Here is a 26,376-nt window from a genome sequence, read left to right as displayed (position 1 = left end):
AGGTTCGGCAGTGTCAGACGTTGGGGTGGAGGAGAGGGAAGGGTGACAGAGAAGCATATGTGGTGGAACTGTAAAAATCCAATTTGCAATAGATTGACACTGAGTAGAACAGAAAGGTACTCTATTGTAAATGCATTCACATTTGCATGCTAACTTCACACACTGTCTCCTGATGAGAAATTGGAGAACTGCGAGTGTTTTTTTTCGGATTCCTCCGATACATGTGTCAATGCCTCCTGTGAAAGAGGATAAGAATGAAACAAGAGGACCCCCTTCCTATTATTTTGTGAAAGAAACTGCCGTCCTCTTTCTTTGTTCAATGTTCTTCTTATTTGCCTTCCCAACTTTAATTTGTTTCCTTCTAAAAAATACAGAGTTTTTAATTTCCTTCCCTTGTGTCACAGGTTTTCCTCCAGAGAAGCTTTGTTCTTTTCTGCTCTTGAATCATCTCATGTGAACAGGAAGTGATTCAAGTACTGCTGTGAGCAGAGAAAATTACTAGGTTGGCAAACAAAAAGACAGGCTAGGAACAAGAAAAAACCACTCAACTCATCTCCCGCTTCCTGTTGTCGAGATGCACACTCAGGACCTGGTCATAATGCATTTGTTTCCCTGCTCTCTTTACAGGACAGTGTCCTTCTGGAAACAGTACGCTGTCCAGGGGCAGGATTTTGGTTGTTGGGTCAGCATAAAATTTGGGGGTAGGGGTCAGGTCTTTGCACAGAACAGTCACCTGGCAGCACTTTTCCCCAAATTACCCAACGAGTGGCCAGAAAGGGAGCATTCCATCCAATTCAGGGTTGCAAGTGAGCACTTGAAGCTGGAGAAGCAATAGGAGGCAATCTAACATGGAAGAAATGAAGCCAACGGTTTGGATATTTCAGAGGGAGTTAATGCACTTGTATAACCCCATCCTACCTCCAGAAATGTGACCCATAGAGGGGGATTGCTTGTGATGGTGCTGGTAAACCAGTACACTGATCATCGGGTTGCATTTCCACATCCAACCGCTTCCATGAGCACAGTCCAACTCCTTCCCCCCCATCCCACCATATATATGAGGCAAGAGGCTTCTTCGATTAGCAATTCTTATGTTTGGTCCGTACACATTGGATGGGTGCAATGGAGGCCTATTCATTCACATTGATTCATGCATAGGGGCTAAGATTACATGCCACTTTCTTCCAAATCTTAGAGTGGGGCATTGGAACATTTATATTCCTCATGAATTCAGAGTTCAAAAATGAAGCCCAGGTGGCAATAAAGCCATGGCAATTCATGTCCAAGTCGTGATGGCATGTGAGCTAGACAGGAACTCAATGGAGGCGCCTGATACCCTTGTCCTCCTTGATCATAGGGATTGTCAGAGGTCACTCAGAAATTGTGAGGCCTGATGGAGTGCTCCTGTTGACCCTGTAAAAAGTGTTCCAATTCACCAGCAAGGCATTCCCACTGCCTCATCCCAGATTCAATCCTCCACTCCACATACTGTCATCTTTTTACATGCAGAAATTGGTAGATTTTCTGCCACACTACGCCACTGAGCTATGCTGGAGAATTCATTCAATATCCATAACTAATTTGGTAAAATTTAGATGAGGCCCAAACTTATAAATAGTTTGCTCTCCCTTATTGTGGCTTTTGGTGGACACCACAATTGCAAGGCAAACACTGTGATTGTTCTGAGTCTGACTTGAAAATTTGATTGTGACAATTATCTCACAATGCTGAAGCTTTGCCTCAAAATTTCCACTCTTTGTAGAACATGAAGTTTTGTGCAAAATTCATTTAAAAGTAAAAATCTGCTGAACAGCTCCTGAAAGGCTCCCGGTTGGATTTCAGCTGGGGAAAACGGTCAGGTCACCCAGTCTCTGGGACTGAAATCACAAGGCCCACTGAGCTCAGGAACAGATGCCTGATGGGCCCCAGAAATTACGAGGCTGATTAGCATGCCCCCTTTTGACCTTGACCCCAAAGCTGACTATTTTGGCTAAAGTGAGTTCGGGCTCTAGCAAGGCTACCACAAAGTAGGTAGGTTACTAGTCTCATCAGGAGCTCCTTAATCTGGGATAAACGAGCACCAGAGGGAATTTCAAATAGGTGTTCATTTTTCCAATGGTGGTGTAACTACCGATAGGTGGGCATAAAGTGGCAGGCCAGAACATCGGTATTCCCAAACATTTCCAGAATCTCCCTGAGCGGAAACAGTCATACGAGATTCCAATGAAAGGAATGCATCCATCCATCCCTCCAGTGTTGTTTGGGTATTCCTTTGTAAACTTTTAAATTAACTTTGTTTTAGAAATGATTTGGAAGGCACTTCCTTTTTTAAGCATTCTCTGAGTTACTTACCTTCCACCATAGCTAGGTTCTCCTCTCATGTTGCGTTGCCCATGGTTGGCCCTCTAATTTTGAGAAGCTTCCCACTGCCATTAATTGACAGACACCAAGTCTCCATGCCATTAAAGGGATGATTTAATTAAAATTACAACAAGTGACTGTCTTCCCCCAGCAGGTGAGTTCAGAAACTGTAAACAGTTACAACCCCTGCTTCCCGCCCCAAAGTTAAAACTTAGTCACTAATCTTCACATTTACCTACCACTGTTGTAATTATGTCTGGGAATTGGCCTAACGCAGGATTGGGTTTAGTTCTGATGTCCTGCTAGTACGGATTAGAGTCCTGACTATCGAGGTCCATACAAAAATCATTTCAATGTAAATTGTGTCCAGCCAGCATCCTCAGGGAAAAACTGCCAAGAGTAAATTTGTAACGGTAGAACTGAAAGAATTTTTGTGCACGATGGTATGGATGGAAAGCTGGCACTCCAGCACTCTGTGCAGGAAGTTTCAACCTTGTACAGAAGGTTCTTGTTGACATCAGTGCAGAGGCACATCCCACAAGCAAGGATGGAAATTCCAAATCTTGGTGGATAACAAGACAGCAGGAACAGCAGGCCAACTCCCCTTCCCCCTTACAATTAAAGTTTCTTGAGTATGCTGTGAAAAGGCCTTGAGGAAATATACTTCTGAACTAACCAAATATCCAACAGAAAGAGTGTATTTGCCTTCAAACTTGTAAGAGACTTTGTAGATCTGTCTGTTTCATCATTTGCCACCTCTATGCAATACTATCACCACTTCATAATTATCTAAATATTATTTGCTTTGGGTTGCTTTTAAGCAATAGAAATTTGTGGCCTTGTGACCCAGTGATGTCATAAAGGTCTTAGGTCTTAAAAATCTTAGAAAATTGAAGTAATATTGTCTGCTTAAACTCTTCCATAAAAATCATAGCCAAAGATTGTAGGAAATCTTCGTCAAAAACATGACCCTAAAAGTATGTACTCACTCCACCTTTATCTAAAAGACTTTTGTAAACTGTAGCAATTCCCGTAGAACCATGAAGTCAAACACTAAGTAGAACATAGTTGTAAATGGAATCATTAATTTATAGGAGGATTCTGGTAACCTGTTTACAACATATGTAACCCAATGATAAGAAACCAAGAGGTAAAAGTATAAATTTATCTTTCAGTAAAAGGAAATGGAAATTTGGAATCAGTAATTGCTATTTCTTATTTAAGCCTCTGTCAGACGGTCTAAAGGAAATACAAATGTAAGGCTTAAATAGAATGTAGGTAGGTTCTGATTAACTTATCCTTATTGAATGAATGTTCTCTATTGCTGCACACGACATGCCAAACTGTGCGGAGAAATTCAGATGTGCTGCATTTTGCATTTGCAATGAATTTCAAATTTATAAAACTATTTATCCAGCAGTCAAATCATGCCCATCACATGCATACATGTTGACTGGCCTGTACTTGGATAAGCAAAGTCACAGCAAGTAAACAATTTTCTGACAGTGCTGTTTGCAGTGTAGCCTCTGGCTATTTGTTCACCAGTAGCCTGGCTTTGCTGACATCATCAGTTTGACCAATCTACTAAGGCCAGCATGGTTGTAACATTTTTTGTCAGGAGCAAATCAATTGTGCAACTGAATTAATGCTCCTCTAGTGCATAAAAGCATTCGCTGGCACAGGGCCTTCTGCTGAATAGTACTGAAATGCAGAACAAAGTCCATGTGAGGCCATACTGGACTCAACCAGGTAAATGCGCATGTAAGCCATACTGGTTTGATAAAGAGCCAGTCAAAGCCATCCATTATTAAAGAGCATTATTATTTCATTTAGCCCCGTAATCATTGGAACCAGTCATAGAGCTTTTGCTGCCATGTTATTTTTGCTGCTGTAAGTTCCATTTTCTAAACTAAAAACCTAAATTTTGACTCTTGATATAGTAGACAGTGGCTGGGCTACATTATACCTTCTTGTATCAGAGATAATGGGAACTGCAGATGCTGGAGATTCCAAGATAATAAAATGTGAGGCTGGATGAACACAGCAGGCCAAGCAGCATCTCAGGAGCACAAAAGCTGACGTTTCGGGCCTAGACCCTTCATCAGAGAGGGGGATGGGGGGAGGGAACTGGAATAAATAGGGAGAGAGGGGGAGGCGGACCGAAGATGGAGAGTAAAGAAGATAGGTGGAGAGGGTGTAGGTGGGGAGGTAGGGAGGGGATAGGTCAGTCCAGGGAAGACGGACAGGTCAAGGAGGTGGGATGAGGTTAGTAGGTAGCTGGGGGTGCGGCTTGGGGTGGGAGGAAGGGATGGGTGAGAGGAAGAACCGGTTAGGGAGGCAGAGACGGGTTGGACTGGTTTTGGGATGCAGTGGGTGGGGGGGAAGAGCTGGGCTGGTTGTGTGGTGCAGTGGGGGAAGGGGATGCACTGGGCTGGTTTGGGGATGCAGTAGGGGAAGGGGAGATTGCCCACTTCCTACAGACTAAGGGGGTGGCCATGGGCACCCGCATGGGCCCCAGCTATGCCTGCCTCTTTGTAGGTTACGTGGAACAGTCCCTCTTCCGCACCTACACAGGCCCCAAACCCCACCTCTTCCTCCGGTACATTGATGACTGTATCGGCGCCGCCTCTTGCTCCCCAGAGGAGCTCGAACAGTTCATCCACTTCACCAACGCCTTCCACCCCAACCTTCAGTTCACCTGGGCCATCTCCAGCACATCCCTCACCTTCCTGGACCTCTCAGTCTCCATCTCAGGCAACCAGCTTGTAACTGATGTCCATTTCAAGCCCACCGACTCCCACAGCTACCTAGAATACACCTCCTCCCACCCACCCTCCTGCAAAAATTCCATCCCCTATTCCCAATTCCTCCGCCTCCTCCGCATCTGCTCCCACGATAAGACATTCCACTCCCGCACATCCCAGATGTCCAAGTTCTTTCAGGACCACAACTTTCCCCCCACGGTGATTGAGAACGCCCTTGACCGCGTCTCCCGCATTTCCCGCGACACATCCCTCACACCCCGCCCCCGCCACAACCGCCCCAAGAGGAACCCCCTCGTTCTCACACACCACCCTACCAACCTCCGGATACAACGCATTATCCTCCGACACTTCCGCCATTTACAATCCGACCCCACCACCCAAGACATTTTTCCATCCCCTCCCCTGTCTGCTTTCCGGAGAGACCACTCTCTCCGTGACTCCCTTGTTCGCTCCACACTGCCCTCCAACCCCACCACACCCGGCACCTTCCCCTGCAACCGCAGGAAATGCTACACTTGTCCCCACACCTCCTCCCTCACCCCCATCCCAGGCCCCAAGATGACATTCCACATTAAGCAGAGGTTCACCTGCACATCTGCCAATGTGGTATACTGCATCCACTGTACCCGGTGCGGCTTCCTCTACATTGGGGAAACCAAGCGGATGCTTGGGGACCGCTTTGCAGAACACCTCCGTTCAGTTCGCAACAAACAACTGCACCTCCCAGTCGCAAACCATTTCCACTCCCTCTCCCATTCTCTTGATGACATGTCCATCATGGGCCTCCTGCACTGCCACAATGATGCCACCCGAAGGTTGCAGGAACAGCAACTCATATTCCGCCTGGGAACCCTGCAGCCATATGGTATCAATGTGGACTTCACCAGTTTCAAAATCTCCCCTTCCCCTACTGCATCCCCAAACCAGCCCAGTGCATCCCCTCCCCCCACTGCACCACACAACCAGCCCAGCTCTTCCCCCCGACCCACTGCATCCCAAAACCAGTCCAACCTGTCTCTGCCTCCCTAACCGGTTCTTCCTCTCACCCATCCCTTCCTCCCACCCCAAGCCGCACCCCCAGCTACCTACTAACCTCATCCCACCTCCTTGACCTGTCCGTCTTCCCTGGACTGACCTATCCCCTCCCTACCTCCCCACCTACACCCTCTCCACCTATCTTCTTTACTCTCCATCTTCGGTCCGCCTCCCCCTCTCTCCCTATTTATTCCAGTTCCCTCCCCCCATCCCCCTCTCTGATGAAGGGTCTAGGCCCGAAACGTCAGCTTTTGTGCTCCTGAGATGCTGCTTGGCCTGCTGTGTTCATCCAGCCTCACATTTTATTATTATACCTCCTTGTGTTATGTTCCTAACCTCACTCCAGAGAACTGAATAGATTCTGAGCAGAGGTGGAAAATCAGCCACTATCGACCAGCAGCATACATGATGCCAGTTAGAGTGGGATTTTCAGAGGGAAGGAATATGGTCTACAGCCAATCCTGTTGAGGAGGAAAACTGATGGTGGGAGATTACAGTAGGAAAATACATGGGTAAGGTTTAAAATAAATTGAATGAGAGCTTACCAAAACACTGAGGTTGTACATCTGAACTCATTAGACCAGCAAGGCAAATGGCATGGAGTTTAGCTATTTGTCCATGCAGGCTAGCTCTCTGTGGACCTGTTCTTAAAGAGAATTTGTTATCATATTGGAGCATTTACAAACTAACCACAGCCTGCAACATAACTAAAAAACTAAATCAGATCAAACTTTGGCAAGTTGGTCCACAACAGTAATTTCTTACCCATGTTGAATTTGTTGTCGTGTGAATGTTTCAAGTGTGTGGTTTTTTTTTCTTTTTTGGTTTGTATTCAAAAGCTTAAATGTTTGAATAATTCTGGGCGTACTGAAATTTCACTCATCATGAAGGAATTTTCCAGACTTCTTGTTAAAAAATTAAATAAACAGGGCTTGCTATTGATTCAAACAAATCCCCAAAAAGTTTATTTTCCTCATTCACCTCTTGAGAATGTCTATGTGTAACTGCAGCTGTGGTCTGTGACCCAATTGCTTCTTTGCATCAAATATCACATTGCTATGCATGGCCCTGTTTGCAAATCAGCAAACGCAAGTAGTTTTTTTAAGGTGACAGTGCCCCTTTAAGGGGATCAATTGATCTGATGATATTTTACAATGAAAGAAAGCAAAGACCAAGACTTAAAAGGCTTTGGATTTTGAAGAGCAACATTTATCCATGTTTCTTTTAATCTTACTTGTGGGGTGTATGATCAAAATGCCACTTATTTGTTTATTAAAAGCTGGTGTGTCATCAGGCTGAGATTCTTATTTATAAAAATACTGTATGTGATGTTGTTGATGCTGAATGAGCAACTAGATCAGGAGATTAGTGAAATAAAAGCTATCAGTGAACAGGTTGAGTCTGCACTACTCTTTTTAAAACACTAAACATTGTTTGAATGATCTCAGAGACAGGATCGTCATAAAGCTGTTCTGTTGAAGATATCAGCCAGAAACTCCTGATACCATAAAACTGTAAAATATTTGTTATCTCTGCAGAATGTAACCCCCTTTATGGTAAAATCTTTTTGGAAAGATTTGTGTTGCATGTTCATCGCATAAACAAATTCATTTCAAGAGACATATTGTTGTTTTTGTTACGTTTTACGATAATTCATTGACACATTTAATGACAACTGGCATTTGAAGAAGGTAGTACAATGTTCCAAGGTATTTCACATGATTGAGAGATGCAACTCTGGTTCAAACATGGCTGATCAAGAAACTCTACCACCTTAATGCCTGCCATAAACGTATCAGAAGGATTTACAAGCTGTAGACCTGTTTGGTTACATTTCCAGGGTGATTGATAGCTACAAGTGGTTGTAGATACTTTGACATGGTCTTTTGAACACCAAGACATCTTGCAAAAAGGGATTTACGATTAAATGAAATGGTTGCTGGAAGGATTTATTTAGTTAAAGAAATGTAAATGGATTGAAAAGGATTCTATGAACGTAAGTTTTTTTTCAATATTTTGAAGATTGCAAAGGGCATTAAAAATTGTTTAATCAATCTTTATTCTTATCACTGCATGCATCCTGAGGTCTGTTCATTGTGGTTACACAGTGAGTTGGTATAGTAGGGTAGTGAAAGGGAGGAATGGATTTAGATAGGATGGACGAAGTAAGAAGGCACTAAAAGAGATGCAGGGGTAGGGGTCATCCTCACCTGCTGGCGGTGAAGTTTACCACCTCTCTGAATGTCTACGCAACTGACTCCTACCGGGGAGCAGTGTGTAACCTGTGTAGGGTCTTTCAGTTATGAATCCATAATTCAACAGAACAGTGACCGAGGTAATCTGCACAAAGGCGCACTGGCTTATTTCATTTCCCCATGACAGGGTCAGTACTGCAGCAGAAATGTAGGTGGAGTTCCCCAGATGCAGGATGTCATGGCTTGCACACGTGGCACAAAGTGGGCTGTATCACAACGCTATGGAAGACGTCAATAAATACCCCTACAAGGCCCATGTGGAAGCATTAACTAATCTCACAGTGGAGCTGTGAGAATGGGGAATGAGTTACCTTGGTACAGGTGATGGCTTGCCCAGCTGGGAGTCATTTATTGTAACATCTTTGAACAAGTTTTTTAGAAGAAAAAATAAAGCAGACCCAGAAAAGAGGCTCCATTCAGGCTTCCTGAGCTATTTTAGGGTCGCAGTCCATTGAATTCCAAATGTGTCTGATACCACTTTCCAGAGGTGTATGCCCACTACCCTGGCAGCTGCTTTGCCTTGTGTATTCTGCAGGGCTCTCATGTACCTGTTGTGTTTCATGGTCCGGGTGCCTTACAAGGCTGATCACCAGGGATAAGGGCTATCCACTGCAACCGATTGACTGATGTGGAAGTTTAATGCTGCCATGCCTCAACCAGGGCCATGACATATCAGAGCACATGGCTGTTGATAATAAGGTCCCATTGCTTGGGCCTACTGAGGGTGGCAGCACAGAAGTAGTGGAGGGATAGTCCAGTAACTCCAGAGACTGTCAGACTGTCCTGCCATACTGTGCCCAGTAGTGTTGGAGCAGGTAAGAAGGTGATGTGCTGGATGTTGAGAACTGGAGCAATCGAAGCAGCCTTGTGAGGAGGAGAATGGGGACTCTGGGGAGGAGGAAGTGGTGATAGTCCGTGAAAGTGTTCAAATGTGTCAGGTGCTACAGGCTGAAACTCATTGACACCTGCTCCCAATAGATAAGTGCAGCAGACATTCATGCACTGTAAAATGGTATCTGGTCATAAGGGCGAAATTTGACTTGCATTGTCAAGATGAACTCAGCCTCAATTGGTTGTTTGCATTCACTTTTGCTGTCTTTAAATAAAAGCTCATGTTTGTATTTTTTGCCTGTGTGGTAAGTTCCCCTACTAACAATGTCAAGCTACAGATCTACATGGGCATTAGAGACAGGGCAATACCAAATTAGAGGATGGTCACACAGGATATAGCTATGACCAGATGAACTACGTCATTGCAGTTAATAGAGACGAGGGTGAGACAACAGGGTTGCATGTATGAGGGACCGTCAGCCATATTAGCTTTCTGCCATGGGCAGCTGTGACATTACTTTGTGACCGATGATCAATGCTGGATTGCTGCACTTTCCCAGGTGACTTGGTGGCCTTTTAAAGATGGCACAGTTGCGAGGGATGCTGGTCGTTAGCAATTATCCACCAAGTGGTGAGTTCATCTGGGAATGGTGCATGGTAAACGGGGTTGGAATCAGACATGAGAGAAGACATAGGGTTTTGGTTTTTAATTAACACTGCAATTTTGGTAAGGTATGGCAAGAAAGCTCACAAGGCCTCGTGGCAACACACCATCCAAAAAATTCAATACAATTCAGACCAAGTCAAAAAGCACAAGATTCAATCCATTAAGTTTTGAAGACGAGCCTTTATGAAGGACAGCAGTCAAGCCAATGAACATTTAGTCAGTGCAGACACCATGCACAATATGAAGGTGCCTCTTCTGTATTTCCAAGATCCAGGGATCTTTGTGGACCCTTGTGATCATTTGGCCAAATGCTCATTTTTCTAGATTTGGATCACAGAACCTCAAGCATCACTATTACTGGGAAAAGTCAGTATAGATTGTATCTTTAAAATTTTGATGTTGCTTTTGTTATACATACTACACGGCATTTTAGCTTCAAGCATCAGAGATTCTGGCACAAAGGATTGTTCTGCAAAGTGATCAGAAAAATGTCTGTGTCTCTAATTCCTTGTTCAACAAAAGAAAAGGCAAAATAAAGATCCAAAAAAACCACATTTAAATCGAGCAATTTGTATTAAAGGTTCAAAATTACATTTCCAACCTAAAACTAGGCGCCTTTAAATGATTTACCTTCACTTTAAATTGATAGCATATTAACAATTCAGCAGTCTACTGCAATTATAATGATGCGGAGGTGAGTTTGAACGACATTATTACATGCTAACAATGCAGCAGATGTATTTATCTTCTTTTTCCAAGGCACTTTCTTTGCTTTTCTTGTTTCAGTATCATGTGCTCTTTGCCACCTCCTGATTCTTGATGTTTGAGATGGTGTGTGAGCAGCCCAGGGTAAATTCCTTCAATATCCCCTCCCTCCTTATCAGGGAACTATTCAACCTTTTGTAGATTTGTTTTTACTTCTGACTCATGCAAGGCTGAGGAAGCCATGGGTTTGAATCTACTCATTCACTCCACCCTCCAAGCCTTGTGACAGATTATTCAAAGCATGAGAACAGAAAAGTAATCTGTTGAATGTAAATTTCATAGTGAAACAAACAGGGAGAACAGGTATTCTTTGTATCATTGAAACATAAGATTGTACATTGGGAATTGTAAGATCAGAATCCATGCACAATATCAGCTTATTTATTGCTATTTACAAAAATTTAAACAATATCACTGTGGCCCAAGTACAGATGTCAAACATCTGTCTGCCATCTTCTGGCTTTAGAAAACATATGGTTATGATATACAAACAGCATTATACTCATAGAAAGAGTCATTTTTATCCCTCAACGCATGATACTGCCATCTTATTATGAGGGTAAGCATACCCAAAAGTGAAATTGTCCAAATTAGTACAATCTGATGTTCATTTCAGGGTTTCTCAATTCATTGACCTTCCTTGATCACAGCTTCAACTCATGAGGCCAGTCTGTAGTTCTTCCAGTTTGCAGCACTCACTCTCCTTTCCCTGACCAGTTTATCCCAAGCCATATTTTGGTACAATGCAGTGTTCTATATAGAGTCAAAGAGATAAACAGCACGGAAACAGACCCTTCAGTCCAACTCATCCGTGTCAACCAGTCATCCACATAGATCATGTTCACCTCTCTGCCATTATCAATCCTTTTTATTACTTCTTCAAAAAACCTCAATCAAGTTAGTAAGACACAATTTCCCACACACAAAGCCATGTTGACCATTCCTAATCAGTCCTACTAATTGGGTCCTGGGGATTTATCCACACTTATGCGTTTTAAAACACTCAGCACATCCTCCTCTGTAATATAGATATTCTTCAAGGTGTCGCTATTCATTTTCCCACGTACTCTAATTTCCATTTTCTTCTGCACAGTAAACATTGGCACAAAATACTTGTTTAGTATCTTCCCTTCATTATTAGGTTGAGTTTAAAGGCATGGTAGAACCTGGTAAGATACAAGCAAGTACCTTTGAATTAAGTTGAAACTATGACATCCATTGACATTTGGCAATAGGCTTGTTTGAAGATCATACCATACCACCTTGACTGCTTTCCCCAGTTAGGCTAATCGCCTGACAGGACAACAAGTGTAATGTCACCAGTGAGTAGTTAGGGATGTTTGTGTGACAGGTACACCATTTTCCAGTGAAGCTACCGTGATTCTGACAGCCAAGGCACAAGAAGAGATAAGCAAGTTATCACACGTAATATAGATCAGATACTAAACATTTTCCTATTTTGTCAACTGACTGATATTGTTACAATCAACTTGTTTCTAAACTGTCATTTCTTTAAAGCAGCAATTGGCTTTACAAATGTCTTAACAATGTTAGAAAATGGGAGTACATTGTACAAAGAACCAGAATAAAGTGAATTGCGAAAAATGCCAGTTTTAATTATTTCATGTTTTATAACAAAATGTGTTACCAGTGTTAAGATATTGCTTATTCTTTAAATGACAATAATCTTTACAATATTCACAAGTATTTCAAATAGCCACAGCAGTAAATACCTTATTTGACAGATGGCTGGACGGGTAAGTTAATTTATGTTTTCTAGCATTCATTTTTATTATCCACGTTTTGCTATATTATACAGATGCAAAGCTGGGACTCTACTGCTAAGCCTCTGGCCCTACCACAGCAACCAGATGCTGAAGGCTGAGCAGTTACCTGCACAGAAGGAAACAAAACAGTAAAGCTTCTGAATGATACACAATGATCAGACTCATCTTGTACCTCTTAAACTGGAGTTCCAGAATAGCCAGTGCATTCATTTTCAAGTATTACTGTTTTGTTTTATGCACTCTAGAATTGCTTCTCCTCCATTTGTAGCAGAAACAACTGACCTCTTCTACATAGATAGACCACTTATAAGAAGAACTCATTGAGCTGATACTGCTCAGAACCTCTGTAATTCATGAGCTATAGAAATAATATGTGTGAGGCTTTAGTTCTGACAGCTTTGCTGTAGCTGCAAGTGTAAATTGGGAAATTAGAATCATAGAATCATAGAGTTTTACAGTACAAAAGGAGGCCATTCAGCCTATCATATCTGTATCACCTCCCGAAAGAGCTACCCAACTCTTGCCATTCTCCAGCCCTATCTCTGTCACCCTCCAAATTCATCACTTTAAAATATATAGCCATCCTTTTTGAAATCTCTTGTAGAATTCATCTCCACCTCTCTTCCAAGCAGCACATTTCAAATCCTAACAATTCTCTGAGTAAGGAAGTTTCTCCTCAACTCACTCCTAGCTTTCTCACTGACAGATTTGAAATTGTGACCATTAGTTACTGAGATACCAACTAGTGGAAACAGCATATTCTTCTTTGTGCAGTCAAAATTGTTCATAATTTTGAACACTGCAGTAAGGCCACCTTCTTAATCTTCTCTGTTCTGAGGACAATAAGACAATTTCTCTCATCCTTCCTTGCATCTAAAATCCCTCATTCCTAGCATCATTCTTGTAAATCTTCTTTGCACTCTCACCAGGGCTTTAATATTCTTCCTTAAATAAGGAACCCAGAAATGAACGCAATATTCCAAATGTGGTGTGACCAATGATTTGTGGAGATATAGCATCATTTCGTTGCCTTACTCTATGCCTTTATTTATAAACCCAAGGAAACAATAAAATTGAGTTGTGGAAGTATTTAGCTTGTACTCTCAATTAGCTTTGGTCATCCTAACATTGTAAAGACCTTTGAGAATCCTATGCCCTTTGAATTTTGCCTTCATGCACTCCCATTTTCTCCTTCAAAGATGCTTAGGCTGTAAATTGAAGCTTCCCAAACTGTGGGTTGTGTCCCGGGTGATACGGGAGATGGGAATTTGGGGTTCTGAGCTCCAAAGCAACAATGGCTTTTATGGAGTTGGAACGAATACTAATAACTGCAAAATCCTTTTAAATTTTAGCATCTTTTTCCTCATGGTGAGTGTGGCCGAATAGGTTTTTTGAAACCAGATTGCTCCTGCAAAAAAATGTCTGCCGAGAGATTGTTTTCTTTTAAAATAAATTCAACAATTTAAACAATTCCCACCATGCTGACTGTCTGCCAGATAAGAAGGTAAAATAGCTTCCTCCCCTCACAGCACTCAGGAGCTAAACCCCCGACAAACGCTCAAGTGCTAAAACGAACACCCTCCCAGTGGTCACATAAAGTCTGAGCCATTAAAATTGGATCACATCAGAGAAGTTTAGAAAACATTGCTCTAAACTCTGAAATATCGCACAAAACTTATCCATCTCTCCATTTCTCAAATCTGTCTCTTTGAGCAAGTTTTTAATCACCTGTCCTAATATCCCCTCAAGGTTCTCAGCATCAAATTTTATCTAGAAAGGCTCTGCTGAAACATCTTGGGATATTTCACGATATGAAAGGTAAGCTGTAAATGCAAGTTGTTATTGTTGCTCAGTACAGCTTAAGGTAAAACATGTTTGAAGGAAATGGACAGAGAAACAGAAATACAATATTCACAGAATGAAAAGGTCATGTCTTGAGACAGGCTGATGGGAATATGAAATTAGAACGGTTCAACTCCATCACTTAGGAGGACAACAGCAGTAATATCTCAGACAGAGGTGCTCAATACAAACTTTTTAAACAAAAAGTTATTAAAATAAAAACAAAATCAATTTAAAAGGTAAAAGATCAAACAGTGCACTCCAGGCGCAAAAGGTATCCAGCCTTCTAAGGATTTTAAGAAAGAGCAGTGAGAACCTAGAGAGTGGAATAAGCCTATTCGCATCAGAATGTGCCTCCCTAGAAGAATGAGTGATGACACCCTTAAAATTTAAAGATGAAGCACCCGTCACAGCAGAAAAGGTCAACATAAGTAAGGAAATATTGTTTGTGGATTGGGCTGAAATCAACCTGAATTGAATTCAACAAGTGACAACATGTAAAGTCCCTTTTTGAGAAAGATAAGTGGTTAAGCTGAAACCTCACCAATTGGAACTAACACATTCATTATTTACATGTCAGGAAGCATGGGCTACCAAAACTAGCTTCATCAAAGAGGGTTTGAAATTTAAATGTTATTCTCCTTGGCATTCAACAATATTACCATTGCTGAATCCTTGAATATCACCAACTTGGGGTTATCATTGATCATAAACTGAATTGGATGAGATATACAAGTAGTACGGTTACAAAAGCAGCTCAAAGGTGAGAAATCCTGCACTGCATAAATCCTGACTCCTCAAAGACGTCCACAACCTACAAGGCACACATTCAGAATATAATGGAACAGCCCCCACTTGCCTGGATGATTCTGGCTCAAACATTACTCAAAACATTACACCTATCCTGAATAAAGCAGTCCAATTGATTGATACCACACACACAAACAGTCACAAATGTTCTTCTGTCACCAAGTCTCAGTAGCAGAAGTATGTACCATCTATAAGACACACTGCCACAACCCACGAAGACTCACTAAGTTCATAATCGGCACCATCTAGAAGGACAAAGGTATATGGGAACACCACCATCACCTGCTAGTTCCCCTCCAAGCCACACACCATCCAGACTTAGAAATATATTGCCATTCCTTCACTGTTGCTGGGTTAAAATTCTGAAACTCCCTTCTTAACAGCAACTAAGGATGGGTAATAAATCATAGAAATGCTACACTGTGGAAGCAGGTCATTCAGCCCCCACACTGCTCTTGTGAAGACCATCCCACTGAGATCCACCCTTACCCTTTTCCTATAACCCTACATTTCCCATGGTTAATCCACCTAGCCTGCACATCTATGGACACTAACAGTAATTGAGCATGGCCAATCCACTTAACTTGCACATCTTTGGACTGTGGAAACCAGAGCACCCAGAGGAAACCCACGCAGACACAGGGTGAATGTGTAAACTCTACACACAGAGTTGCTCAAGGCTAGAATCGAACCCGGGTCCCTGGCAGTGAAACACTGAGCCACCATGCTGCCCTGCTGCTCCAGTGAACCAAGCTAACGCTCTATGAATGAATAATAATTTTTAAAAATTGATCTTGTGTGGTCGTGCAAACTGGGTGACAGCAAATCAGCAACTGATTTAATATGTTGCCAAATATAGTTTTTATGTTGACTTCAATTTTGCCAAAACCATTTCATGTCCTGAACAATCTATAACAACAGAATCATTTCAACAGGGTCACATCAGCAAAATTTAGCATGCAAATACCATGTGGTGCCTGCTGGTCACAAACAGCATACTACAAACAACGAACATGTTAGGCAATCAGCAGGTCTGTAGATTACTTTCACTCCCATTAAGATATGTATAAGTTCTTCTCTCTAAAGGGGCAACATCATAAAAAATCTGGAAGGGTTTAAATCACCAAAACAGGTTTGAAGTGAATCAGATCAATGGGGTATAAGTCACAATCTAATTATATATCTGGGCAAACCAACCCTAATGGGATATGTACAAGTATCACTTCTTAGAGGGGTGGTGTCATAAAATTTCAGAGAGATTTCAGGAGCCAACCAAACTAGGACTTAATCAAAACAATTTTACAAAAACTGTGCAATGAATTAGCAATAGGATTTTTTTGTGATTATTGACCATTCACTGAAAGTACAGTCAATTGTAAGCTGTTACGACAAAGCCGATCGAGTACAGGATTTAGGTAGAGGACATTTAATTTTAGTCAAAACAAGTCATTTTTAATCCTTCATAACTCATCCACTTTTGAAATATTGTAGGAGGATTTCTAAATTATAAGCATATAACTGAGAAGCAATTTACAGTATTGCTATTAATAGTGAATAGATTATCATATATCCAATATTATGTCAATTAGTTCCTTAGAAGTAAAACTATTATAGCCAGTTAAGAAGAGGTGTGGAAGACAGAAGAACACACACAAATTTGCAAGTTATAGATCCCATAGCATCCAATTTCAAACAATGGTTATGGTATCTATGAAATGTGGCCAGTTTTACTTAATTCATTCAGGGTCGATAATAATGTCATCTATTGCCAGCCCTTCTGCCTCTCAATACAAGGATCTGTGTTCAAATCCCAGTCTAGGGTTTGAGAATGAAACATCAAGGCTGACACTCCAGTGCAGTACGAAGGGAACATTAGACTGTCAGAGGGGTGCTGTCTTTCAGAAAATACAGTACGCTGAGGTTCCCATCTCCTGTATAGGTGGATGTAAGTAATCCCATGGCAATATTGGTATATGAGTAGGAGAGTTATTCCTGCTGTCCTAGCGATTTATATCACTCAGTCAACATCACGCAAACAGATTACTTGGTCATTATCACATTGTTAAACCACATTCATAAAAAATTGGTGGAATACAGATGTTAGTCTGTGATGCTGACATAACAGAAGCAGAAAATCCAAAAAATATTGGCTAAACATTCACCTTACTCTAATATTGACTCAATTTTGGTAAAGTGCACAACATGATAAATTGTGAACAATCTGATCATAGACTTGTTAACACAAATTACACTTTTTTTGTTTGATTCTTTTTTGTTTATTTTCATGTGCAACAATTAAGAGGTTTGGCCATAGACCAATCTTCAGGAACTAAAATAATTTTGGCTTCTGTTTCATGTGCATTATTGGTAAGTCAAACTACCTTTTGAAGCGATTTACCGAGTTTTCTAACACAGTTTGTGTAAACATTTGTAAAATATTAATGATGGAAGTAATGGGCACAAAGCATAGAGGGTTCAACAGTTACTCCAAATCAAAATTAAGTATTTGCAAACCATTTATATATGATAGAGATCACAGTGGAGCCTAATCCCATACTCACCTGGCATCCAAATGCATACATTCCAACTGGAGTCATATGATAGTGATCAGGAATAGGAGCTCTGCTGATTATCCCCTCTCTAATCCAGTGACTGAAATTCACATTGCTTCCCTATAGCAAGTCAGATTTGTCAGGTCAGCACAGAACAGGGATAAAAACTGGAGCCACCCTGATCTGCATGCTTCAATATCACATCACACAATTTATTTACCCACTGGGCCAGCAGGGAACCTAAAGTGAAATGTTTTGAAGTAAATGACTGGTAAAATTCTTTTATAAGGCACTTTATTGGGTAAATGTGACCTTTGACATGTACGTGCTACTCAGACTGACTGTGGACTAGTGGTTAGTAGCTACAAATCACTAATGTTCCCAACACTGAACAAGCTGCGATTTAAGAGGACCTTTTCTGTGCATTGCTTCAATACTTTGTCAGCTTTAATTCAATTATTAAGAGTCTTGATTGCCCTCGAGGAGATGAAGAGTGCTGGGTTAGCAGTCCTTTTGCTTAGCGATGGCATCAGCCCACTCCTGGTGTGATCACTAACAGTCTTGTCGTGGTGTGAATCCAACACCTGGTAACCTAATAATAACATACCATTCCAGACATTAATGGATGTGACTAAACTCTGAGCAGACTAATGGTGGACAGATTTCTCTGGTGGTATAAAAGTAGTAGACATAGGAATTATTCACAGTCCAATGACAGACAAACCACAATTTTTAGAGGTACTTATTTGAGTCATCTATCATATAAAGGCAGCTGTTTCAATACTTATATATTCAAAGTTTTAATTCAGAATTTGAATTTATTGAAACATTAACATAAATGCAGTTTGATACTTTTTTTAAGTTGTATACCAGAAATTTGGGACAGCACATGGTCTTTAAATAAAAGCAGACTGAATGTGAGTTACTTTAATACAGTGAGTGCTGACGCTTTTCTTTTAAGCATAGCTTTTCGTACTTAAAGGAATTCAAGCAAGCAGTGTTTCTTTTTTTCCCTTCACAAATGCATTGAATTTATGAGGTCTCTGAATATCTGGCAATACAGTAATCTTTTTATGAGAGCAATATTTAAATTTCACAAACTAGAGATTCATTAGTTAGTTTTCCAACTAATGTAAATCTCCTATGTTGTAATATTATAATTAGATTTGTAACATTCACTGAAATCTCATCATTTAAATAATCATTTGGCAAATTCTACAAAAATGCAACTTCAAGAATTTAACTCCTAGTGGGCCTGTGAATGTTGCTCGCTGACCTACTTTTCAAATTTACCACTTCCACTGGAAATTCATCACTTTAAGTACAGCATTTTAAAAAAATTTTAGCCACTGATTACTTAAAGGGCTGAATTAAGGGGAACTTGGCTAACAGCAAGGCATTAATGATGGAGACAGGGAAGGGTAAACATGGCAATTGAGATGGAAATAATTTTGCATTAATCCCGACTGCTGAAGTTGTTCCTAAGATATACTTTAATAAAAAAATGTGTCACCACAATAGGTCCTGTGTTCATCCAACACATTTTTTTTGCATCCTGGTCAGTTTAAGTGCTTTCGGGTGATAGCTACTCCCTTTATATTAATTTACAAAACTGCCTACTTTGTACATAATGATGACCAAGCCAGCTGTTCCTTTTTTTCTTCCCCTTAACAAGTCAGAATGACAAAGTTATGCCTCCAGATCAAATGCAATACATTAGAAAAAATTTTGAAACTCTTGATCTAAATGACAGAGAGTGAAGGGCCAGAAGTTTCACAAATTGTCATGCCATTTATAATCAATTAAAATGTGCGGCCATGACTGATGGCATGTTCTTCTTGACTGTCATACATCACGGAAATATAATAGACCATACATTATCTTGCTTAATAGCCGCACATGCTGCTCACTTTTATTTTCATGCAATGTGAAGATGATTTTAAATATTGCTGAACTGAGATGGGGAGAGCTGCTTTGCTTTTGAAAACAGGCAATTTATGAATATGTCACACAACTAATGAAGTTTCAAAGTATAGTTTCTCAGTTCCTTGTCCACTAATTATCTCACTAATGCTGTGTGCTTCTAAAATGTTTGATAGAATCTCATGACCATACTCCTTAAATAGCAGAAGGTTCCCTCAACAACTGTTATAAAATTGATAATGTTGCACACAGTAGGACATGTAAGATAACATCATAGGAACTGCAGGGGTGGAGAGTACTCTTACGAGTGCCAGGCAAGGACCACCTTTGGCTTCAAAGAGAACTACAGCCATTTTGGAGCCATTCCTGTTTCTTTGCGACTCCAAAGTGTATCTCCTGTAGATGTTCCATTCTCTCACCACAGGGATTGGAGCTGAGAGTTTGTCTGATGTTGTTGCACTCCATGAGGTTGGCTAGCTGTATTATCAGATAAAAAGCTTGTCACTTTCTGACTTCAGGGAAGGTGTTGTGAAGATTGTTGTGAAATATATTCAAATGACAAGTTTATAACCTAAGATCATCCTCAGTTACATTCAACAGAATTCAGGTAGGCTGCTGAAGCTGAACAACACATTCATAATGTCAGGCTAGACAAATGTCTCTACCAGCAATTATGTTGGTCAGATTACCAAGCCATCTTTTTGATCTTCAGATACAGTGATGTTCTGGTGCTTTCATATAAACATGTCTCGACACAAATAAATCCATAATCCTAGAACAAAGTCATTAAAAGTTCATTTCTGCTCTCTTTCCTCCTCCACAGTTCAGTCAATAATTACATGACATTAAATTATGCAGTATGCATATTAGTATATGAACATTAAAATGTTTGCATGGAATTCATTTATTTTATTTTGGGAGTAATATTATCTTCCTTGAAATAAACAGTTTAGTGTCTCTGTTAAGATGAAACACATACATTTGTAACACACCGTTAGATAGATGAATGTCCCAAGCTGCTTTTAGAAAAGCAATTGGTTAAAACTGGGTGCTGATCTGCAAAAGGAGATATTAGTAGAGGTGAACAAAAGTTCAAGATCAAGCAAAGAAATTATTTGCTTAAATGAGGAGATAGCAGCGGGTAAGTCAGAAGTTTGAGGACCGTGCAGTGTCAGGAGACTTTAAGACGTGACCACTGGGTTGAAGGTAAGTAGATAAATGCAAGAGATTAAAAAAGAGGAACAGAGCAACCAGGGACCATGGGGTTGACAGACATAAAACAACAAAGCCAAGAAAAGAGTTTTTTAAAAAATTATATTTTTAAATTTGAGGCACTGGAGGAACCAGGAACCAAGGAGAATGAGGATAGATGGAGTGATGGGTTTGTGTGACCTGCTGCAGGATAGGATACTGGTAGCAGAGTTTTCAAATAATCTAAAATTTATGGTCAATGATAAAGAGAACACCATCCAGGAAAACAATGAGGTGACAGAATCTCAAGGTGATGAAATTGGACGCATGATTTTCAATAGCAGATGGGATAGTTAAGTACCAGAAAATACTAAGGGAAATAGCCTCTAACATTCTTCATGATGAAAAGGATCTCAGGCTGGACACTTAGCTAGAAGCCCAGTTTGACACTGAGATTGCAAATAGTGTTCTTTATTCGAAGACGATAGGGTTTGGAACGAGTGACTTGAGTGTGTGATGAATCCCTAAGGTAATGGCTTTGAACTTGCCATTATTCAACGGGAAGAAGCCATGGTCCATCAAAGGTTGTGGGCTAGAAACTCAATTGTGCCATATCAATTTTATATCTAATAAAAGGACTCAAGCATCTAATATGGTGGTAAGAAAGCATACACTCATTGTATTTTGGAAGTATACCACACACTATATCAAATATCCAGAACTTCAGTCCAAAACAAGTCCTTTGCATGTGTTAATGCTTCTTTAACAAGCACATTGTAATACTGAGTTTCACGAATACAGCCAGTATAACATATGTAACAAAAAGCCGCAGGCAACAGAGATCGGGAAATATCCAGGTTTGATTGCTTTCAGTGCCGAATGAGCAAACCTTCAGCTAGGGTATTTGTGGGAATGCCACATGCCTTCTCAGCATCCTTTGCCGGAGAAGGAATGCACTAGATAAGGTTTCATAATTTTTAAGTGCTCTTTAGTGTCCTGAAGGGCTTCAATGAGGACACCAACAAGGTGAACTATGCTTTCCTCCACAATTAAATTGATTCACAGATCAGACTCACAAATGAAGTATGGCTGCTTAGATGTGGTGCCAAAATATACTGATGCTCACAGAACTGTATCCAGCATGTGTTTCATCCTTCTGAAAAGAAAGGAAACTTGAGATGGCAACAGCTGGACAGAATGTATTTTTGTAAATTCTGTCAAAGTGGTGCATATTAGCAACAGTTATGCCACAAGGTTTAATATTTGAAGAATCTTAGAAAATGACAATAGCAAGTACAATTTTTTCATTCTATACATTTACTTTGATAAGAGACACAAAGGTGCAATTTGTCGCTCCAGTTAACCATTTCTGCATTCAATCAAATATTTATTGAAATATCTCACATAAATCATGGCTAACCACTTCATCTTGGGAGGTTTGAGGGAGTGGGACACTGTTGCGAAGAAGCTGGGACTAATTAACTAGCTATAGATTTGCCTTCAAAAACTGAGTGACATGGAGTGAAATCAACAAAGAGCTTCCCAAATGCTACTGCTTTCCACTTCCATTTGCAAATCTGTGCCTGCCTTATGACCCTTCCTGTCTATATGAACTGACACCAATCTTACATTGACCCAGATGGGCCCTGAAACAGCATTTAAAAGCAATACCGGTGCTTTCAGTGAGGACAAGTATTCTGATCGCTTTTGTATCTCAACTGGGACCCCTAACATTCACAAAATGTGAATCTACAAACACACTTTGTTTGCAGTGTTAGTGAGAATTAAGGTTTTAGATACCAAGTCAAATTTATGTTAATTTGTTTTGTAAAAAGCCCTCTCTTATGTTATCATCTCAAGCTTGCTGAACTGAAGACTGCTCATTTTCGACATGTTCTCACGGATTGTTATGATAAATTTGTATCAAACACAGTGACATGCCTAACAGATTGTATTATAATGTTTACAATTATCTGCTGCATATATGTAAAGTGGGCAATTGCCAAAAAAATTGTGCTTTGTAATATAGATTTCTTAAAAGAAAAGATCACTTAAAGCAAAATTCCTTCAGATTAACCTAAATTATTCAGATAGGCACTATTATTAATTGTATCATTAGTAGCTTTGCTCCAAAACTGAAATAAATGGTGGTTTCACCCATTCTGGATCACATTTTACCAAACTGTGTTTGGGCTGTAGTTGTCACCGTCACCAAATTGGGTCCTGGCCTCAGGTTTCCCACCAACCCCTGAAAGTTAGATAAAAGATTTTTTGCAAATGTTCCTCCCCATCACAAAGCACATGATGCAGAACACCATGTCAGTCTAAAAACTACAACAAAGGCCGAAAAAAGGAGTCACAATTGATTCATCAGATGAGTTGAAAAGTGGGCATTTGCAAAATGAATTTAAAAAGTGACAACACAAACCAAATGGCTTCAATGGCAGAGGACATTATATTGAAAACTGAACAAGGAAAACGGGCATATCCTTATGGACCCTAATGAACGTGAGCAGAAGCAGTAAGTAAAACTAACAAGCATACCAAGAGACCACGAACGCATATTTCACAAGGAGACAATAAATTTGCTCAAGGCACTAGTTGGCTGCCATGAGGGCATTGTATATTATCCTGCTCACTGTGCCATAGCAAGGTTGTCTGTACATCAGGAGCAGTCATGAAATGGAAAACCTAACCATTGTCTAGCTTTGACATTTGAATTATAAGAAGTGGAAAAGCCTGGGATAACTTGTTTTAAAGAACAGAAGGCTCAGATAAGTTATTCAATAGTACTGAAGGGATACTTAATTTGAAGATTAATACTGTGTTTGACATTGCTACAAATGTAAGAACTAGGGAACATAAACTTAGGTTTAGAAAATGAAATTTGCAAAGAGCTTAGAATTTTTTAATACAGCAAATGAGGAACATGAGGGTTGAATATGGAAAAGAGGAGGACAGTGTGAGAATATAGAAGGAGAAATGGGATGAATACTTGGGGGAGCGATTAATTATGTGCTATTCGTATTTAGGATTAGTCAGATGATGTGCAGAACTTCTGTGTGTTTCTTTGAATTGAAGCATCACTATCAGTTTTCCTCTTAAAAGTAAATGACTGAAAAGAATGTGCTTAATGACACACAGTAAAAGAAAAGGTCATTCAGATATGAATGATTTTATAGGCTAACTTGTGCTCTTTTTTTGTCTTTCCTTTAAAAATGGGCCACATATAAATTACAAATATCTCAGTACTAATTATTTAAAAATCAGTGTCACCTAAAAATCAGACTGTTCTTTATAAAACACCTCAGAGTGTTTATTTTGTTGTTTTAATACTTCTTCCTCATTGTTAATCACCAACATTATTTCTGTTCTTCTAAGTATCTTCATTTCTTGCTGGTGAACAGTTCCTCACACACTCTCTGCCGCGCAGTATCTCCCTTAAAGTGATCATTATTCTTATACATGTCTTGGCAGTGGCAGAGACCATGTGGCCACAAGAAACATCAATCAACTGAAGCCCTGCCCTCACCTGATGACCACACATGGCCACTCATGCTGGCTGTTATGAACTTTGGCTAATTTTCCATTCTTTAAGCCAGGAGCCCTGAAACCAATTACAATTGCCACCTTGGCTGAGATCATTTAATCGGCATTAATCGAATGTAGAACATTCTTCGTCTATATGATATTGCTGGTAACTTGGTAGACTTGAAAATGGTTAAAGGAGTTCATCCTAATACTTGCAAAAGTATATGCGGAAATTGCAACATTGCAGAAATGCCATTTGATGACTGTACCTTTGCTGATGTTAAATAAAGTCCTTCATTCTGTCAGATCAATAAACCTCTCGACAAGAGTTTCCACAATTAGGTCATCGGTCTACCATCTAAATGAAAAATAATGCAAAAGTACCACAAATGAAGCAGCCTGAAAAACACATTTTAAGTGAATCACTAGCCTCTTTAGCCATTAGATTTTTAAACCAGTGGTGAATACTAAGTTAAATAAAGATTATTAGAATTATGCTCAAGGGAAAATCAGTCTACATTCTACTCAAAAGATTACACCCTACAACTTACTGAATCTTGCACAATTTATCATTTTTAAAACTTTGTCTTACTGAAAATAGTTTTTTTTCTGAAGAATACAGCTTAATGCAATATGTTTGCTCACCACCTTCCAAACTCTCACAAAACAAAAGCATTTGCAATATGCATCAAAAGGAAAATTCATTTTAAAGAGCTACATACAGTCAGAATTTATTCCAAGTAAAAAGAGGCAGCGTTATTAGAATCAATTGTTCCTTGTAAGCGAGTGAGGCAGGAGTTTGACTCAATTTTCGCCATTTTATATCCATCCTGGGTATTCTTTTAACTTGTATGTTGCAACATTAAGAAAAATGATTTATCGAATTCTTATATTGAAAAAAATAGAATGATTTCTGGCTTCAGCTTTGGATAAACTTTTGGCAGTGAGCACAGAACTTCCCTCGGACAGGAATGGAGGAGATTTTGCTGTGAAACTCCATAAACTTGGTTTACATTTCGACAGAATCCCCCTTAACCAGGTCATTTTGTTCAAACAATTTATAAATCCAGTCGTTATAACGAAGCAGCTTGAGCTACCCTTAACCATTGATGTTGAAATAATTACAGGAGTTAAAAAAGAGACATCTCGGGAATCAAGACTTTTTCAGATCTCTAGGGAGCTCACTTATATTTCGTTACAGAAACCACAACATCTCATAAATTGTACATGCTTAGGAAAAGATCTCAGCGTCCCTCCCATTCGTGCGATAATAGAGGACGGGCTTCGATGAATTATCAATCCGATGTCTTATCACCCTCTGTCTGCTGATTGAAAACTTAATTAACCAAACAGGAGTTAGCGACATGTCAGAACGCTTGGGGCTGTGACAGAGCCAATGGTAGCATTGCGGAGGCTGAGCTTTTTTGGACTAACGGTGAGAAGCAGATATTCGGACAAGTACAACCAGTCAGTAAAAGTAGGGGAAAAGCGCACAGACACAGTGGCGCGGATAAACGCACATGAGCACTTACAAACATAAGGCATTTGGCAACCACACCCCATAAACCCAAATCTATGCGCTGCTTCATCCCAACAACCTCACGAAATCCCATCCTTGTGGGTCGTGGTTAAGTTAAAACCAGGTATTCTTTTATTTCCCATGTGAATTCGTCAACTTAATGCGTTAACCCTTTGGCCGCCAGTGCGTTTCACACCGCCCAATGCCCACACCCATCATTTTTAGATCGGTTACTTGGGGTTAGAGGGTCAGAACGGTGGTTTGAATAATCTTAAGAGTTTGCTGTTTAAAACCAAGTCCTTAAAGATCAGGATAATTAAATTGCAAATCACAAGACACTGGGAGAGAACAGTCTACAAGGGCCATTCCTAAAAAGACTCCCACGTTTTGCTTGAAAATCAAAAGTTCCCACGGTAGAAACCCATAAAAGTTTTTTTTTGTGAAGAGGTTATTTCGAGTGTCGCATTCTGTCGGGTCGGAGACGAGCTGAAAAGTTGGACATTTCAGGATTCGGACGGAGTTGGCCAAACAAAAAAAGACGC

The 26,376-nt window shown here is 40.3% G+C and overlaps 1 long non-coding RNA gene across 1 annotated transcript; it reads right to left on the bottom strand.

Annotated features, from left to right (window-relative positions):
• Positions 1–12,330: 12,330 nt before the first annotated feature.
• LOC125453904 (uncharacterized) lies at positions 12,331–25,920 on the bottom strand. The gene is made up of 4 exons (XR_007247897.2): positions 25,038–25,920; positions 24,585–24,673; positions 21,861–21,940; positions 12,331–20,070 (listed from the first exon to the last, which is right to left on the bottom strand). It is a non-coding gene; the product is annotated as an uncharacterized LOC125453904 (long non-coding RNA).
• Positions 25,921–26,376: the final 456 nt, after the last annotated feature.

This window comes from Stegostoma tigrinum, chromosome 7 (assembly GCF_030684315.1).
Source record: "Stegostoma tigrinum isolate sSteTig4 chromosome 7, sSteTig4.hap1, whole genome shotgun sequence".
Lineage (NCBI taxonomy): Eukaryota > Metazoa > Chordata > Chondrichthyes > Orectolobiformes > Stegostomatidae > Stegostoma > Stegostoma tigrinum.
This window is presented reverse-complemented; position numbering and strand designations above follow the sequence as displayed.